Below are 18,323 nucleotides of genomic sequence, written 5' to 3'. Positions count from 1 at the left end.
TACTAGTTCTTCTGAAAAGTAGTCTTTTTTCACGATGGAAACATAAAAGTTGAAGTTGGGACTCCGAACGTAATATGGTGCGTGGTATTTCAAACGTAATATGGTACTATTAAAAACACGCATTAGAGATATAGTAGCATGCATGCACAACCAGCTTAGGGACAGCTGTTTTCTGTTGAAGCACGAGCGCGATTGTGAGCGTGATTATAACAAGCTGCTTTCACGTTGGAATTTGGGCGATGAATATGGCTACATTGGTCAAAATCGATGTGTTTGGTGTCTTCATTCCAATTTGTTTTTTGTACAGCGTTAAGGCCACTCCAAGCTGCCACAGATCAATATAGATTTGCTGTTTTCTTTACCACATCATCATCATTGTTGGATAAACGCACCAAGACACGTGTAGAAAATTATGCTGTTCTAAAAGTAGATTATACTGGCAAATGTCTGTATGGCATCAACCCTTACGCCTTCGCATCTGTGGACTGATAATATCTCCCACGGGTCCTGGAGATGATGTGATTAAAACCTGGTTTGGGAATAGTTTATGGTGGAGCAGGTTACGTATATGTGCAAGGTGCCAACGTGTTGCACTACAGCTCCGCAAATAAAGCAGGATGTGTTGATCTCAGTGGAGTTACCAGGCAAGGCTACGCACAGTACATAAGAGTTTAGCACCCGACGGCTAAAAACCTTTCAATTGTTTTGTTGAACAACGAGATGGCTATCTTAAACACCAAAGAATGTCGACAACGGATCCCCAGATACCCATGCTAGCAGGGCCAGCACGTACAGCAGGACCGCGATGTTTTCCATCAAGCTCCACTTGCTGAGACATTCTGGAAACATATACTTTTAACTCAATCATCCATAAGTTTACAGTGTCTATCGTGTCGGTGCTCTGGGCCTCGATGTGTTCAAGCATGTCATTGGTCTTCGAGTTGGGAACGTTGCCAACGCAACGCTGGCTGACCTTTTTAACCGAGCGGTGATATCAACGCCTGAATTATTGATATTTTCTGATCCATTGTCAAACAGGACAAGGCCATTGGAGTTGGCACTGAGGGTGCGGCTTCTGTAACCGGTAATATTGGCCTTGGTTGTTTGGTTGTCACGTCACGTTAAATATAGCTGCAATGCCTAATGCTTGACTAAAGAGTGTTTTCTAGCTTTAATCTGAAAAATCTACTCTTTAATGACGCTTATTGTGTAAAATGTCGGAAGGTAATTATTTTCCGCCAAATTCAGAAATTGTTATGTCGTAATACTATTATACTCTTTGCTTCCCAAACTTAATACTTTTCAGTCATGACTTATTGCTTCTTTCCCACGTGAAAATCGAAATTAAATTGTTGCATTTGTTCAGCATTAAGACTACCGAACGGGCGGTCAACAAGATCAAAGAAGGAAAGCTCATCTGCACTTCACATTCCTTAGACGTAAATAAAACCTTATTCGCACCGTATACAATGGTTTAGCTTGCATCCAATAATGCGCTAGTTGGATGGGGACCTACAAACAACGCAGTATTACAGTGACTGAAGAAAATAAAGGCTTTATTTACTCCAAACAAGTTCCTGGCAGAAGCAATAAATCCACTACGGTCATCTTTGATTGGTAACTGGGGAAAGGGGCTTAGGTCGACATTGTTTTGTACCGACCACTTTGTCTCGCTGGCCAAGGTCCTGTATTTGGTCACGTCCTGGAGCTACATGGGGTTCGCCACGCTGATGATTTTGATGAATCCACGTTGAGTATCCATGCATCAAGTAATCTAACTTTCTCAACCTACAGATTCGATGTCACAGCATAGGAAATACATCAATTTTAAAGGATCACAATTACTGTCAACGTACCATGAATTGGCCACATCCGACTTAGCGGCGCCTTCGACCTTACACGGCTAGGTAAAGCAATCGCGCGAAACGTAGCGTGGTGGGTGGCGACCACTAGAATATTTCAACCGTACGCCGTCTTGGCGGCTTTGTTGCCACCAGTATGCTGGGACAATGCTAGACGCGGCCCGCATGTTTGATGCTAACAAAAGGTACTGACAAGTAGGACTCAGTGTGTGAGATGCCTATCCGGCGTCATGGCCGCCGTCAATGGCTCGGTAACCAGGCTAACGAGCAAAAAGTAATGAGAAGGAATTTGTGCTTGGTGGGCCGAAATCTACACGTCTATTTCCGCTTGAATGCTGAGCAAGCGAACTCTCCTTCCAGATGTCCTTCTGCTTCAAATTTACGAAGGTGACCACCTCCGCGCCACCGAGCCAGTATAGTCGTTCTAGTTGTACGGTTTCTCCCACCGGTTCAAGATGTCAGGTCAACCGTCTGTGTGCTACCGCTCTAGCCGCCAGTCTTAGCTACTGCAGATAATTTCATCAGGCCACCGTCGCAAGGGCTTTGTCTACAAGGAACTGCAGGTTATGTTACCTGATATCCAGTCCCCTCCTGTTGATGTTGTCCAGTCAGCAAGTGGAAAGTTAATGAACTCAGTTATCGCCCATTACTGAGCGATTCGTCATCTACAAAGCCAATCCTGTGGTGCACATACGCTAGAGCGATAACACCGTCTGGCGCAATCCGTTTCTTGTCAAGCGGGAATGAGTTGGGTTTGCTAATCTAGTAAATATGTATTCATTAACCGACACTGCCTGTGGTGGTCGGTGCGTGCCTAAACTTTTTGCGCTGGGTAAGAGATTCGACGTGAACTTTGTGGCAAAATTCGTGCTCAACGACCCCATGTAAGACACCTTATCCCGCTTCAGTGGGCGAGTTGCGTTAATGCTGTACAATTTGTGGTTAATACCCATGAACTCCTCTTTTGGTGTGCTGTTGAATTTATCATTAAATTTATTCACCGTGTTTTCTTGGCTTTTCGCTGTGGCAATGGTGGTCCGGCGGGTAGTAACTGGTTTACCTTCGACATAATTCCGCAAATGTGTGTGTGTACGTGCGTGCGTGTGTGTGTGTGTGTGTGTGTGTGTGTGTGTGTGTGTGTGTGTGTGTGTGTGTGATTAGGAGTGTAACGTAGCTTTAACAATTTTTTCTGCCATATCGCTACGATGTCTGCAGTCTAGCAGTTTATAGTGATGTCTAGCACTGGGGCATCATGTCGCAGACATGTAACATGATGTCCCGCCCAGTCACATTATCCTGACACCAGGCCGACAAGTCCTAACACTAACCTCTTCATGCTGAGCGCCAAGCGAGGAAACTGTTAGTACCAGTTTTGTAAGTCTTTGATATGACTCGGTTGGGGATCGAACCCACAATCTCCCGCTTCTGAGGCGGACGCTCTAACCACTAGGCCACCGGAGCGGTCTCCACGGATGCCATTTTTCCATAATAAGACGCATGCCAACGTCGGTTAGCAGCTCGTCCTCGCCGTTTTTCTATTATAAGTACGTCATCTCATTTCATTTAAGGTGGGCTCGTGTAGTAGGCGGGATCCACGCTGTAATGTTTGAATGAAACCCAGCAAAGGTCCTTGAACACGTCCAAACGCAGGAGAACATTTGTTTTGAGGTATAAGTAGTCGCCGAGATTTCTTCAGGCAAATGCAAGACATTCGTTTTTTTCGGTGGATGTAATCACCATCTCAATGTTGAAACTGGTTCACTGGTTAAAGAAGACCTCATATGACACCAACTGTTTCTTTTCAAAGCTGTCATAGCCGCTTATGCTTTCGTCAGGGTATTCGCCGTTTCTGGCAAGTAGTTCTAAGATTTCGTCTACATGTCGATTTAGCAATCCAAGTTTCTCGCCCGGACGCAATCATTCAGCTTTACGAGCTTCTGTTCAGAAATCGGAGGCTTTCGATACAAAGCAGCTGATCCAGCGTGATTTACACGTATTTTACAATGTTGTTAGGTGCTGAACTCACCTTGTTCTCCTGAGCCATCCCTGCGACCTACGTTATCAGGTGGCAGTCGTGTCCCTTCAGACGGTGAAACACACCTGGCACCTTTGTTTTCCGGCTGTATCCAGTTTTAGGTTGAAGGCATTGTGGATTGTGCAGCTTTGACTGCCTACAATGTGGCAGTGGTCGGACACGCGGTTGTCTCCGAGCTGTTCTCCTCAAATCCAGAAGGTCTCTGCACATTTCTAAACGACTCTTCTTTTTCCTCTTTTTTCTCTCATTTTGTGTTGCGGTACACTATGCGGCTCAGTTCCTTATACACACGCAGTTTTTAAACGCTGCTTAACAGCAGTAAGTCCACATCTTGGACACCATTTTGACTACTAGTGTGCAACTGGTAAAGGTCCTTGTCCGACGCAAAGACATTGGCTAAAGTTTCTGTGATACGGCTCTCAAACTTGTCAATGTCACTCATCTTTATCGGAAAGTCATTGCCGGCAAAGTTAAGATTGCCAAGGTGCTGACTGTAGCTATTTGCTCAGTATATATGCTCTCGGTATCTCATGATTGTAAGCGGACATAATTGTCCACTCACAACATCTGTCGAACTTAATTTGCACGTAAAAACAGCTCTGCGCGACATACTCTTTGGCACTGGTATGCAGCTTCATTCGCAAATGGGGCGGCACTGTGAGAGTCACGCACTGCTTAAAAAAACGACCCTAGCCCTAGGTCATAAACGCTGAAATGCGCTCACCAACTTTTGCGTTTGGATGCAAAACAAGAATTTCTAACTCATCGGCTGGTACCTTATTGAAAAAGGAACGTTGTATATACGGGTATCGAGTTGTCTTAAGATTGCTTCCAAATTGGTATACCATCAACTTAACGAGAAAACCGTTACTTGAATAAAATATTCAAAAGCAAGTTTAAGAAACTGACAAACAATTGTAGTCTTTTTTTCACAAAATCGGAAAGGTGGCAACTCGAAAATGTCAACTGGAAATGCAGTAAGCATTATCAAGGGCAGGGCTATGATCGACGTGTGCATATGTTCCTGATCTTATAGGTAATAAACTGTTGCTTTTGTTATGGACATTATATTATATATTGAATAATCAGAAAGCAATATTTTTTAAAATCATTCGAAGATGTTATTTTACTCGATATCCCTATAATTCTTTGTGTTACAGTTATAAATGCAATATTGAAATAGTAGTTTAATTTTTTTATTTCGTTGGTGATTGTATCCCTGACCTTGCTATAGCATATATATTGTGCCAAGTTTGCTTAAGTACTTTTAAATTTTATTTCGGTCTGCATGACATGAAGCGACTAAAGAAGTGGCAAGACTCCCCTTTTATTTCCAGAATGATACTCCAGCTAACACCACTCTTTCTCCCTTCACTATCCTATAGGCATTTATCCATTTTTATCTAGATACGTTGAGGAAATGGAGCGTAACTGCCTAGCTGAAGAGTGCGACAAATGTATTGCAAAGAAATTAAATGCAAAATAAAAAGAGAGTCTCAAAATGGAACTAGGGCCGAGTGGTCTAAAGCTCTCACCGTTACGGATCACTGCCATCTCACCTCTGTCTGCGTGGGTTCGAGTCTCGGATTCGGCCAATGTGGGTATGTGAAAGGGCTTCCCAGTAGCCTATCTTGCGCTGAAAATGGCTTTAAACCATACAATAATAACAAAATGGAAATAAGTATCGGCTTAATCAATAGGTGGACAGAAATGTTGTTCACAACAAACGGTTTATTATCGTTATTTGTGAATCATCGGTCACAGTAAAAGTGCTAGTTTTGTCATTTTATGGAGGTAACCAGTTGACAGAGGGTCAAATATCATTGCAACGGTTTAGTCAGGACCAAAAAACTCGGTTTGTCTGGAGATGTTCGGGCTACAGTTGCGCAGCATTGAACGTTTTACTATACTCGGTATACACATTTTATACTAGATCCCTCCAAAACGCAACCACTCGTTTCTGACGCAATCTTAAAGAATAGTAAAATACGATAGATCATTCGTGTAAATTTAGTCTTTCGCTGTTTAATATGGCATTATTTAAAGGAATTTCAAGATGAATAAATCCGGAGTTTTGAAATCTGACCCGTCACCGATTTTCTAATGATAATTGTCTTTTACCCTATGAGCAATTCAGCCACTCATGACGTATATGGGTACAAAGGAACCATTTCAGGTATTTTCTCCGTGTATAATTTAAATACATTTCTAATTATTTAATGGTCCGTTTTACTAGAAGTTTGTAATTTACTTCATGTAATGTCTACTTGGATACCGTTCTGACGGTTTGAACTTCTGGCATGCACGCAGTTAATAAACATGTCGAATAATGATTGGTAGTTACTGTTTACCCAGGGATAGAATATATTAGCATCAGTCATTACACTCAATCAAAACTGAAAGTAGTCTATTCACAAAATTAGCACGAAATCGGCGAGAGGTAAGATTTCAAACTGCGCGAGTAGTTTACCTTGTGTTCATTGCTTGTATGTTTTTGCTTGTTTTTCAGTGTTTACAGGTACAAACCAGCGCTTTTTTTTCTAGAAAATAAAAGAAAAGAAAAAATAGAGCTATTAAATACGACAAACCATGAATTCAAACAGCATGTAAAATTCTGATGTTTAGGTACAGTTGAGGTCACAAAAGGTCTGTGCTAGACCAAAACTTTGGGGCCCAGTTATGTAAGAATTTGAGACATCCGCCTTACTCAAATATCCGAATTTCAGTTTAAAGTAGATGTTGTTTTCATGTCGCTCATAATTTATTTGTTTGGTGACTGATAATAATATGTAACGCGATCTTCGCTAAGCTCAAGCGTCTGTAGAGCAAACTCTTCTCACACTCGGATAAACGTTTGAGCACATCAGCACGGGTATGACCGCCAATAGATAAAGCCACCGCGGCTGCTCTCCCGATTGGAAGTTAATACCTATGTTTCGGTATCCGTTGGCACAGGTGAGACAAATATATCGGAATATTCTCATCCTTACTGTCTTTATTATCGCTGTAAACATCACGCCATCATCGCCAATATAATCGTTATAAGCAGTCATTATCAAGATCTTTATTGTCGCCATCAAAATCATCATCATTATCATCTTCGCCATTAACAATAATCACCACATTCATCATCACCATTACCGCCACTGTCATCATCATTACCACCACTGCCACCACCATCATCATCATAATCTTTAGTTATGAAAACATCTAGGTATAGCTTTCATTAGAAGGAATCCTGCAATTTTATTAAAGCTTACGTACAACTCGGGTATAAAAAGGAATCACAACAAGAATAATAACAACACACGCAAACACACACACACATACATACATACATACATACATACATACATACATACATACATACATGCATGCATGCATGCATACATACATATATACATACATACATACATACATACACACACACATACATGCACACACATACATACACACACAGATACACACATACACACACACCAATAATAATAATAATTCCGAATAAAAAGAAATCTATTTTATCCAGAATGATTAATGTTGGAATGAAGGTAAGGATTACTTTTGATGTGGTAGCATGGTAAGAAGCATGTACAGTATAATACAATGTACTCACCTATCTTTAGTTCCTTTCTTTATCAAATACATTTGTTACCGTCTCCCCTAGAAAGAAATTAAACCGCTTTAGATATCCACTATTTTCAAATGAGCTATTTTCAAACACTGTTTACAAGTAATTAAATTTTGAAATAACGTTGACAGGTTAAAAAAAATAACATTTAAAAGGGATAGAATAACATATTCAAACGATCGAAGATATCAAAGGAATTAAATGGAAAACGGAATATAGATAGAAACAACATCTATTCATACTATATAACATTTAGATGAATTTCCAGGTTTAGGCTAATTAAACATTTGATAATTTGAATTCTTTACTTTCACGTGTACATTTTTAATGCATAATACGATCGTTGACATTTTGGAAAACAGCGCAGTATGGACCTTTGTATATGTCACTCTAAGTAGCTCGAATCACTAACCGCTTTGTGGGAGGGGGGGAGGCCATCCACCCACATTTCATACAATGTCAATCCCAGTCAATGGGTGCATCCTCGGGATTTGAAGATTTTTAACAAGGGTATGAATATTTTACCGATTTTTCCTTATTCCACGTTGGCTATCTATCGAGATTCGATTTTCATTTGATAGAAAATCTAGTAAACCTAACTTGAAAAGAGACGGGAAACAATCTGTCCTAACCGTCTGGATGATTTAAATGCCTGCATGGTGGGATTAAGTTCTTTTGCTGCCAACAAAAGACTAATAAGGATTAGTTAGACACTGAACTAAGATCTCTTGGCAAATAAATACACATCGGCTCTGGCATATTTAAACCCAAAGCTCAGTCGTAATCCTTGTTCGAAATTCGTCTGACTGCCTCCGCTCTTTATCGACGTGTATTAGCATATTTGTGTATTTGCACACACAAAACATAAACACTCCAGTGATTTGGATTAGATCTTTGGATCGCCGGAAAAACGAAATGCTAGCGGAATGAAAAGAGTGCAGCCAATAGGTGGACAACAACCACGAGTGACAGGAGCACAGTGGATGCGTGGACAGCAATCACGATCTTCCCGACTATTGTGTGAACGTATGTGGGGGAAATAAAGAACGTCACTGAGGTATGTATTTATCTACACATAACAATGTGCACACTAGATCCCTATTGTGTATTCCCTGTATTATCAAGACAGTGCAAAATACGGCAATTTTATAGGTCAGTTGAGCCTTTCAGGAGTACACCCTAATGAATTATGGCTAAATATGATATGTGACAGATTTGGACTGATAGATATATATAGCTGGATAGATATTTACACTGAAAAAGATGATGAAGATATTTTACAACAATAAGGTAAAACATTTAGATATACTTTTCACTGTATTGATTGTAATTAAGATATTAGCACTTTCTTACATGATTATGTTTAATATATGCTTTAACAGTCAGGTACAATTACAACGATGCACTGACTAGAGAACATCACTAATTAATCGTTGTCGTTACGTATATGCTTCAATATTAGTATTGTATAGGAATTACTAAGCTGCCACCTTACGGTTAAGAAAAGAAACCAAAACAAATGGATTGAATTTAAATAGATTTATCTTTGCAAAGTATACATTTTACCTGCACTTATTCATTTTGCTAGAGTAGTAGTAATGTAGCATGGGTGATAATGCGGTTATTCGTCGCACAATAGAGGTCATGCGAAAAGTGATGGGAGCAAGAACTATGCTGTAGTAGTGGTGGTGGTGTTAGTAGTAGATGGCAGAAGAATCAGTTGTGGTGTGGTGATGATTGTAGAAGTGACAGTTACCTGATTTGTTATGCGAAACGATGAGACAGTAATACTTGTAGCTGTTGGAATTCTTATTGTTTTTCTATTTTTTATTTGGTTAATACCTATAACGTTACATAGATAAAATACGTAGCTAAAATTCATCGGTCATGATACATACATATAATTATTGTTCACAAATTGGTAAAGCTGAAATTTTTAAAAAGATAGCTTTATCAATGCATATCATGTTTGTATGTATGTATGTATGTATGTATGTATGTATATATGTATGTATGTATGTATGTTTGGATGGATGGATGGATGGATGGATTGATGGACGTACGTACGTACGTTCGCACGCACGCATGCATGCATGCATGAATGCACGCACGCATGCATGCATGAATGCATGCATGCATGCATGTATGTATGTATGTATGTATGTATGTATGTACGTACGTATGCAGGTGGGTAGCTAGCTAGCCCGGTAGGTCGATAGGTAAGTAGATGGGTAGGTTTGGTACTTACTTACGTCGGTTAGTTGATAGTTAGGAAATGCGTGTGTGTGTGTGTGTGTGTGTGTGTGTGTGTTTATGTCGGTTTTTATGCAATGAACAAAACACAGTTCATAACAATGACTACTTGCAGCAAACCAAATCGATTTTACATAGATAACACTTTTCTATCAAAGTTTACAGTCACTTCAGAGCAATATCTTGAGATAATCTTTCAATTATTTTGACATCTGTCTGGATTTAAGTAGATTTAAGAATGTTAGGTTTGTGATTAAACCATCATGTATAAGTAATTTATGTACCTAACCATCATGTATAAGTAATTTATATGCCTAAGCATTTAGAACTTCGGTACCAAATTTATATAACAGTTAAGATACTTTATAAACAAAGAACGTGAATTTTCTATGGCCAAACCATATAGGAAATCTATTCTTGCAAACGTTTGCTTATGGGTTTTATTTACCTTAATGACCCAAAAGGTTTCTTTACTATATATCAAGAGACAGACAGACAGAGTTAGGAATAATGATGCGCCAATTAATTAAAATAATAAAAGTTTTGTCGGGAAAGCCTTTTGCATATATAATAGCCAGATATGTGACATGAACATCTTTCTAAAAATTTCAGCTTTATCGATTTATGACAAATTATGATTTTCCATAATCGAATATAAACGATTATATTTTTCTCTCTTTTGACTGCTCAATTTTTTCGGACGAAATCTTAAAGGATAGCAAAATATTATTGATCATTCATGTAAATTTAGTCTTCCGCTGTTTAATATGACTCAAGCGACAGCATCATTGCATACGACAAAGGGTGCCCGTAAGCCGTTCCAATTTACAAGATACAAGCAAGTGAACGATTACCAAGTATGCTAGAATCGCATTACCCATGAGAAAAATAAAGAATCATTACCCGATTAAAATCTGTGGTTGATCAGTTTTGATTACTCAATCTTCTATCTGTAAATTTCAACTTCAACACTTAGTTATTAATATATCTAATATAATAAACTTGATCTTTATTTGTTGTAATATGTTGATTAAAATACCAAAAAATTAATGAAATGACCGAAATGATTTTTTTCTCGGCAATATGACTTCCACTCAAATATAGAGGAGTATCGGGCCATTATGCATAGTGAAGCCAGTCTATAGGAGAGACTCACTGGATAATAAAACTGTGTCCTTAATCGAATGGTGTCGTTTATGCAGAAGTTGTAACTGATAATAAGAGTAGGAAAAGGGACCCTTGGATATTGCTGATTTTTTATAAGTACGTGTCGCTGACTGTGGTACTGCTTTAGGTGCATATTTTACCATATTCTCTCTCCAGTTTTGTCGATACCGCGTTGATTGTATTCGTGTAGGCTAAGTAACTGGTTGACATTTTTTTTCCTTACGGATGAAGATCATTAGTATCACTGATACAGATCATGAGTTGAATTCATACAGCTGAATTATCACTATCCACTTTTAAAAGGCCACTGTCTTGCTGATACAGCCACAACAGTATACGAATCGTTGTATGTATATATATATATATATATATATATATATATATATATATATATATATATATATACGAATCGTTGTATGCCTATATATATATATATATATATATATATATATATATATATATATATATATATATATATATATATATATATATATATATATATATATATATATATATATGTGTGTGTGTGTGTGTGTGTGTGTGTGTGTGTGTGTGTGTGTGTGTGCGTGTGTGTGTGTGTGTGTGTGTGTGTGTTACATGTACAGGCCTTGGCGTTTGAAAACAATGCCAAGCTTCAAAAGACTCTCTTTTTAAGAAAGGTGAGTGTATTGAAATTGCTACAGATACACCAAAACATCGAGGATAAGAATATACATTCTTCTTGGATGAAGGACAATGGAAGTTTGGTTGATAATTCGGAAGTCAGTGTCACCATTCACGGTAATATTATGATTAAGTACATATGTATATTTGAAGTAATGCACATATATAGTTATTATGATTGGTAGATAGAAATATAAATGTATGGATTATTTGATGGATGGATGGCTAGAGTTATCGATTGATTGATCGCTGGATGGATGGATGGATGGACAATTCATTAATATACACGTCTAAAGTTCTTGACATGTATAAACATGATATACCTAAAGACTAATCTATCAATGTATCGATCTATTGATCGATAGATAGATAAATAGATGAGTCTTTATGTAAACCTTAGCTATACATGTCGAAGAACGACATGGGTGGAGATCAATGAATTGTGCTTAGCATGGCTCGCTGAATTTGAATGGTCTGCAAGTAACCCTTAATCTTCATGCAGACTTTGCTTTGTCATCATTATAATTAACTACATATTCGTCTGTTAACTTCCATCTTTCCCATCTTCCTCTCCTATTTACATAATATTGCCAGGGAAGATAATTGGACCTTTATGTGGTTTAGATATAAACGTTTACAGATGTTTTAAGATTTGACATGTTACCTTTATCCTATATATATATATATATATATATATATATATATATATATATATATATATTACGAAATTTGAATATCACTACATTTCATAGTTTACATATTTTATCTTGTTGAACTTCATTTTAAGATTTATTTGGAAGGGATTATCATCCTTAAATTTCTGTGCAATCGATTTTTCCATCCGTCGAACATTACCATTACACGTTACCATATTGTCACTATTGTGCTTGGGTGTTGTACATAGCTACTACTACATACATATATTTTATTATATGCTCATATTTTTCTCTGTTAACGTTACATTGTCATAATCGGACAATATGTTTCCAAATTTCACTGCTTCATATTGCACCGCACGTGAGTCTAAAAATAGTATCGCGTAATAGGAACTACTTTGAATCTGGACAGTGTACGCTCATGTAGCATACACATTGGCTTTAGATTTATTACATTTGTTTGTGAATAAACTAAACGATCTGTTTCGTCCATTTGAAGTAGAGATGACAAACTTAATGATATGGACGCATTTTACAAGTCAGTCTAAATACTAAGTTCGAGACCAAATAGAACTGAAGGTTCTGGTAGATATCTGAGAACCTAAGAGCCAATAAACCAAGATGAAGAAGAAATCCTATTTCTGCTTGTTAACTGGAATGTCACAAAACATCTGCGTTGCAATTTTCGACGTTTAACATTTTTGATACAATGTTAGGCTAGCGATAGAAGCCATGTCATGTACATATGATTAGTGACTGGGTCCCTCCAACAAGGAGCATGCAAGTGACAGGACGGATGCATATATTTTCTTTAGCTGTTAATAAAAATGGCAATAAATATTACATTTCTGCATCTTGAATTTTTTCAAAATATACATACAGATCTGCAAATTCGAATGACAGAACAGAAACAAAAGTGCAGTTTATCCCTCAACGCCGACCCCTCCGCTGTTCAAATCACATGTACATAAGAAGGAATTTACCCAATAAATGCAGCCCATCACAAGCAAAAACAAACCAGAAAAGTAAAATCCATCCATTCCAGACCAACTGGAAAAGTTGTTTCATTGCGCGATCATTCACAATATGTCTCTAAATTTAAATTTTAAGTATACAAAAACGATTAGTTTTTAAAGAACTGTTGAATGCGAGACGAAGTTCAAACGTCGCTGTTAGTGCTATGCGCGCACTAGTAGTGTTTCTATGTATTGATGAATCTATGGTTGTGTATTTTTTTGGAATACAGAATAAATTCAATTGCTTTGTTTTTTGTAGTGCATTCTTTTAGGTAGGAAAACGAAATGAGTATAAAATAAAACAAATTACTGAATTTGTATAGGAAAATATGAACTCGTTGTTTTTTCTCGGATTAATAATGCACTCCCAAAGTCGTGATGTATTACTCAGAAAAACTCGTTTTTATTTTCCCATACAAATGCAGTAGCCTATAAATGTTTACTTCCCTTGATTTTCTTATTTCATTACGGACATTAACAAGGACGAACAAACATAGTTTTGTGATTCAAAAAAGGTTTGGGAATAAGTGTACAATAACACCATGCATATACCCCTGTGTATTTCCTAAAATGCCGATACCCTCCGATGTTCTGGACATACGAAAAAATCTGGTGTCATTGCTTGCTTTCATTTTGTTTAACTAAGCAGTCGGCGTTCAATATCTGGAAAATATTAAAATAAATGTTTTTACTCCGCATAAAAACATAACAGGTTATTTTCGAGGTGTCCAACATTTTGCGCTTCAAAGTCATTTTCTCGTTTTATTCACTAATAAACCGCCTAAAACTTTGCATAACTATTTCTTTAAAAACCGGCCATAAATTGTTTTTGAGAAATCCCCCTATTGATGCAATCTATACTTATAAACATACTTTCAAAATTAGATAAAAAGTATAGAAGTTATTTAGAGCTGGATTTGAGTATGATGTTTTTTGCAGTCAATGTATTTGCCCTGGGAGCCGGTGGAAGCGATTATGTAATGATTCCTACCCTGCTGAGAGGTCCATTGGGATATTTATTATGCGATATGTAATCTGTTTCATGTTGTTGTTGTTGTTGTTGTGAGTGTGTGTGTGTGTGTGTGTGTGTGTGTGTGTGTGATTTGGATTTTATCGCAGCTTTAACAATTTTCCAGTTATATCGCTACGATATCTGCAGTGTAGCAGTTTATAGTGATGTCTATCACTGGGGTATCATGCCGCAGACATGTAGCATCATGGCCCACCCAGTCCCATTATCCTGGCAGCAGGCCGATCGGTCCTAACACGAACATTTTAATGCTGAGTGTCAAACGAGGCAGCTAATAATTCCATTTTTATAACTCTTTGGTATGACTTAGCCGGGGTTCGACGCTCTAACCACTTATTCCACCTGAGCTTTCCATTTCTTAATGGAACCACTGCAATATGCATTTATGAACGCGCAGACATATTTAGACAATTTTGCAAAAGATTGACCTTTCATGCTCAATTCAAAATATGCTATATTTGTTATCAACATGAACACCTTCTGTTCTTTATAATTATGTTTAGCTCTTACCAGTATATATGCTGTCTGTACAAGAGACAGGTATTTTCAGTTGCACACGCGCTAATATATATATATATATATTCAGGTATGGTCGGGGATGCTTGTGGAGGTTGGGTCAATCTATATTTTAGCATCTGTTCTTTTCACTTTAGCTGCCACGTATAGGCCTGCACGGTAAACATGACCATTAGTGATCACTTTTATTGCGTGTCTCATATGGGTGCTTCAAATTGGCATTCATGTGATCATTTTAAAATTGTTCGATCAAATGTTTTGTTTCAGTTTCTCCTGAGACCTGATCAGAATTTTCCCCAAGAAATGTGCAAACACATAAATGAACAAATGACAATATCATGTTCACTAAAGTGTTCTTAACATAATTATTGCTTGTTTGCTTTTTTCAATTGAAGGTCAGTACAAAGTATGGCAAATGGAAGGTAAGTATTTTTGTATGTGACCATACCTACAGTTTGTTATTCTTCGTTTCCTGTTGTTTGTATAGGTCGCTTTTGATCACTCTTGACATCGTTTCGTGCTGGTGATTTTGTTAGTTGAATGGTATGTGTTTCGTTCTTTCCTTCTTTTTGGTTTACCTTTTTTTTGTTTACCTTCATACGTCCTTTGTTGTTAAACACCTTTGTTGTGCCCTATACAAGTCTGTAATCTTTTCAATGTCGTGAAAAAGGTATCAATCTGGAATAAAGGTAACGGTTGCAACAACTATAAGGTGAATGTTCATTTTAGATTAGATCAGAATACACATCCAACATCTCGGTTTCTTTTACGTGAGAATCGAACCAATTGTTAATTCTCAGCCACACATGCGTTTCACTACCATTTCTGGAAAAGAATGGATTCAATATGCACACTTAACTTGAATCATTCTTGTCATGCGTATAACGAGTTTTATTCATGTTTGTATACCCTATAATGACTGAGCGTATATTAACAAGTCAATTGTGGTTGCAATGACCTACTTTCTAGCTAAACTGGATATGCAGTGCTTTAGATTACATATTATACATACAAACCAGCGACATGTCGTCAGCATAATTTCCTGCTGGATCATATTTAGCGTCGACCGTCAAATTTGTATCCGATTATAAGTGTGAAAGAAGAGAATGCTCTTTCATTTGGATTGATTTCATTTTCTAATGCAATATTTTACCCACGCCCTAGTTTTGTTGTTGTTGTTGTCTGTATAAATGCGAAAACATTATGACACCCACTAACTATAGCAGCGCAAGCCCGACTTCCAAATCTTGCAAGCGCTTTACTGTTAGTGGAAAAATAAATACACGTAGCTTTCTTAGCACATCCAGGTACTCAGATTTTGTTTAGATGACAAGAAATTTGGGATTCAGTGAGCGTGCATATACCCAATCATAAGAACACTCGATGTATATATATGTATAGCAAAAGGAAATAAAATCAAACATAAAAAACTCATTGTCGTTTAATATAGTTTGCCAATAATATTTAAGAGTTGGTTGGTAGGTGCATTGGGGGTTTGATTGTTTGCTCTTTAACTTGAGCCCTACGCATATCTTGTTCTTGTTGAAATTAAATCGTCTGTTGTTGTAGTTGCTTTTTATTTTATTTTGTTTATATGTTGTTTTTTTTGTTGTTTTTTTTAAAATAATTTTCTTTAACGTTGACAATGATTGTGCTGTACTCCTTCTCTGAGTAGTTCTGCACTTTCTGTCACTGTTTTAAAAAGATGTAATTGGCCATCTACGGTGAGTTGATAAGGATATGGACATATAGATGATGCAATTATGGAAAGAAATAACATATGTCAGTATAACAACATGGAAATAAAGATGATAACATTACGGAAAGAGATAACATATGTCACTATAACAACATGGAAATAAAGATGATAACATTACGGAAAGTGGTTTCATATGACAATATTTACGCAAGGAAATGATCGATTTTCCAGTTGTAGAAATTTTGTTGGCATTTAGCTTAAAGTTACTGAGACATGTTCAGGTGTTCATGACACTAAATGATTCATGTTTCCATTAAACACGCTACTTGTTTGAAGGAGCATGATTATTTAATATGACGGACGACTATTTGAAAATACAAATATTTGAAACTTATTGAAATTTGCATTCTTGCAATTTATATAGCGGCAACTGATACATGTTAAAGGTACGATTGTTTTTCTTGTTGTCACTTTTAGCTCAGAAACATGAACTGTGAAGTAATTTAACTCCGGTGGATATACGATATAATAAAGTCGCTACTATTACAATATCAACTATCTAGAATCGTTAAATAAAGTGCATTTGAAACTATTCAGTTGAGATGAGCTGTCAGTTAATCTTGGCTGATTGAGAACACAATAGCACGTGCGAACAAGGACGGATTTTATTGGCATTAATATAACGTTCGATAATCAAGGGTGCATCTTGGCGGTCAGACTCAATAAAAATATTGAAAATAATATAATTTTGTTCCAATGTAAACAAACAGGATACTAGTTCCGTTGCTTCATTTACTGACTTATGTGTCATTTCTATCACATGAAATGACCGCTCCGGTGGCCCAATGGTTAGAGCGTCCGCTTCCAATGCGTGTTCGAACCCCGGCCGAGTCATAACAAAAACTTATAAAATGGTACTAACAGCTGCCTCGCTTCACGCTCGGCATTAAGAGGTTAGTGCTAGGACTGGTCGGCCCGGTGTCAGGATAATGTTACTGGGTGTGACATGATGCTGCATATCTGTAGCATGATGCCCCAGTGCTAGACATCACTATAAACTCTCAAACTGCAGATACTGTAGCGCTATGACTGAAAACATTGTTAAAGCTACGTTAAAAAAAAAAAAAAACACCATCCAAATCAAACCAATCACAAGAAATATTCTTTTTCTTCACTTTTAAATAATAAGTTTGTATAGTTTTGTGTTTGTGTCCTGGGACGACCATGTTTTAGTTATATTACTAGATTTCCTAAATGGAAAGCAAAATATTATATCACATATTTCTGTAATTATTACTTTATTTGCCACATGTGTTCATCAAAATGGCGGAAACGTAAATAAAAGTGAAGAATGTACCAATTCACAATCGAGAAAAAAATTAAAAAATTAAAAAAGTAAACTGATTATTTCCTTAATTGAGGTAGCTTACTGAAGTTGATCTGGCAAATAATTGATTTATGCCGTCATAATGTTTCAACGAGTGTGCAATAAATATTTTAAGAAGAACGTTGTTTCTCATTACTGATACAGAAATTATTTGTGTCATTTTCACTAAAAGGAACCATTCGAGTGTATTTCTCAAAAGTACAATATTTGACACAGCCGTAATATTCATCTAACGTTTTCATCTCGTTGGCGTCATTGCCAACAAGAAGCAAAATAAATATATTATAAAACTTTAAATCCCAAGCTGTTTGTAATTCGGTTGTCGTTTTTTGGACACATGCTAGGCTCTCGTATATGCGTTTTTATACACATTTGTCGATGGTTCGTTACCAGAGTTTGAACTCACTTTAA

General features: G+C 37.2%; 1 protein-coding gene across 1 annotated transcript in view; it reads left to right on the top strand.

The window, feature by feature from the left end:
- The first annotated feature begins 8,424 nt into the window (after positions 1 to 8,424).
- The window catches only part of LOC149801290 (uncharacterized), a 29,558-nt gene continuing 19,659 nt past the window's right edge, over positions 8,425 to 18,323 (top strand). Inside the window, exon 1 of the mRNA XM_089954293.1 lies at positions 8,425 to 8,582. The gene's annotated coding sequence lies outside the window, so the exon portion shown is untranslated. The remainder of the gene's footprint in view (positions 8,583 to 18,323) is intronic.

The sequence above is a fragment of the Sinohyriopsis cumingii genome, chromosome 4, assembly GCF_028554795.1.
Source record: "Sinohyriopsis cumingii isolate HCF-2022 chromosome 4, ASM2855479v2, whole genome shotgun sequence".
NCBI lineage: Eukaryota > Metazoa > Mollusca > Bivalvia > Unionida > Unionidae > Sinohyriopsis > Sinohyriopsis cumingii.
Note: the sequence above shows the minus strand (reverse complement) of the source record. Positions and strands in the feature narration are given on the sequence as shown.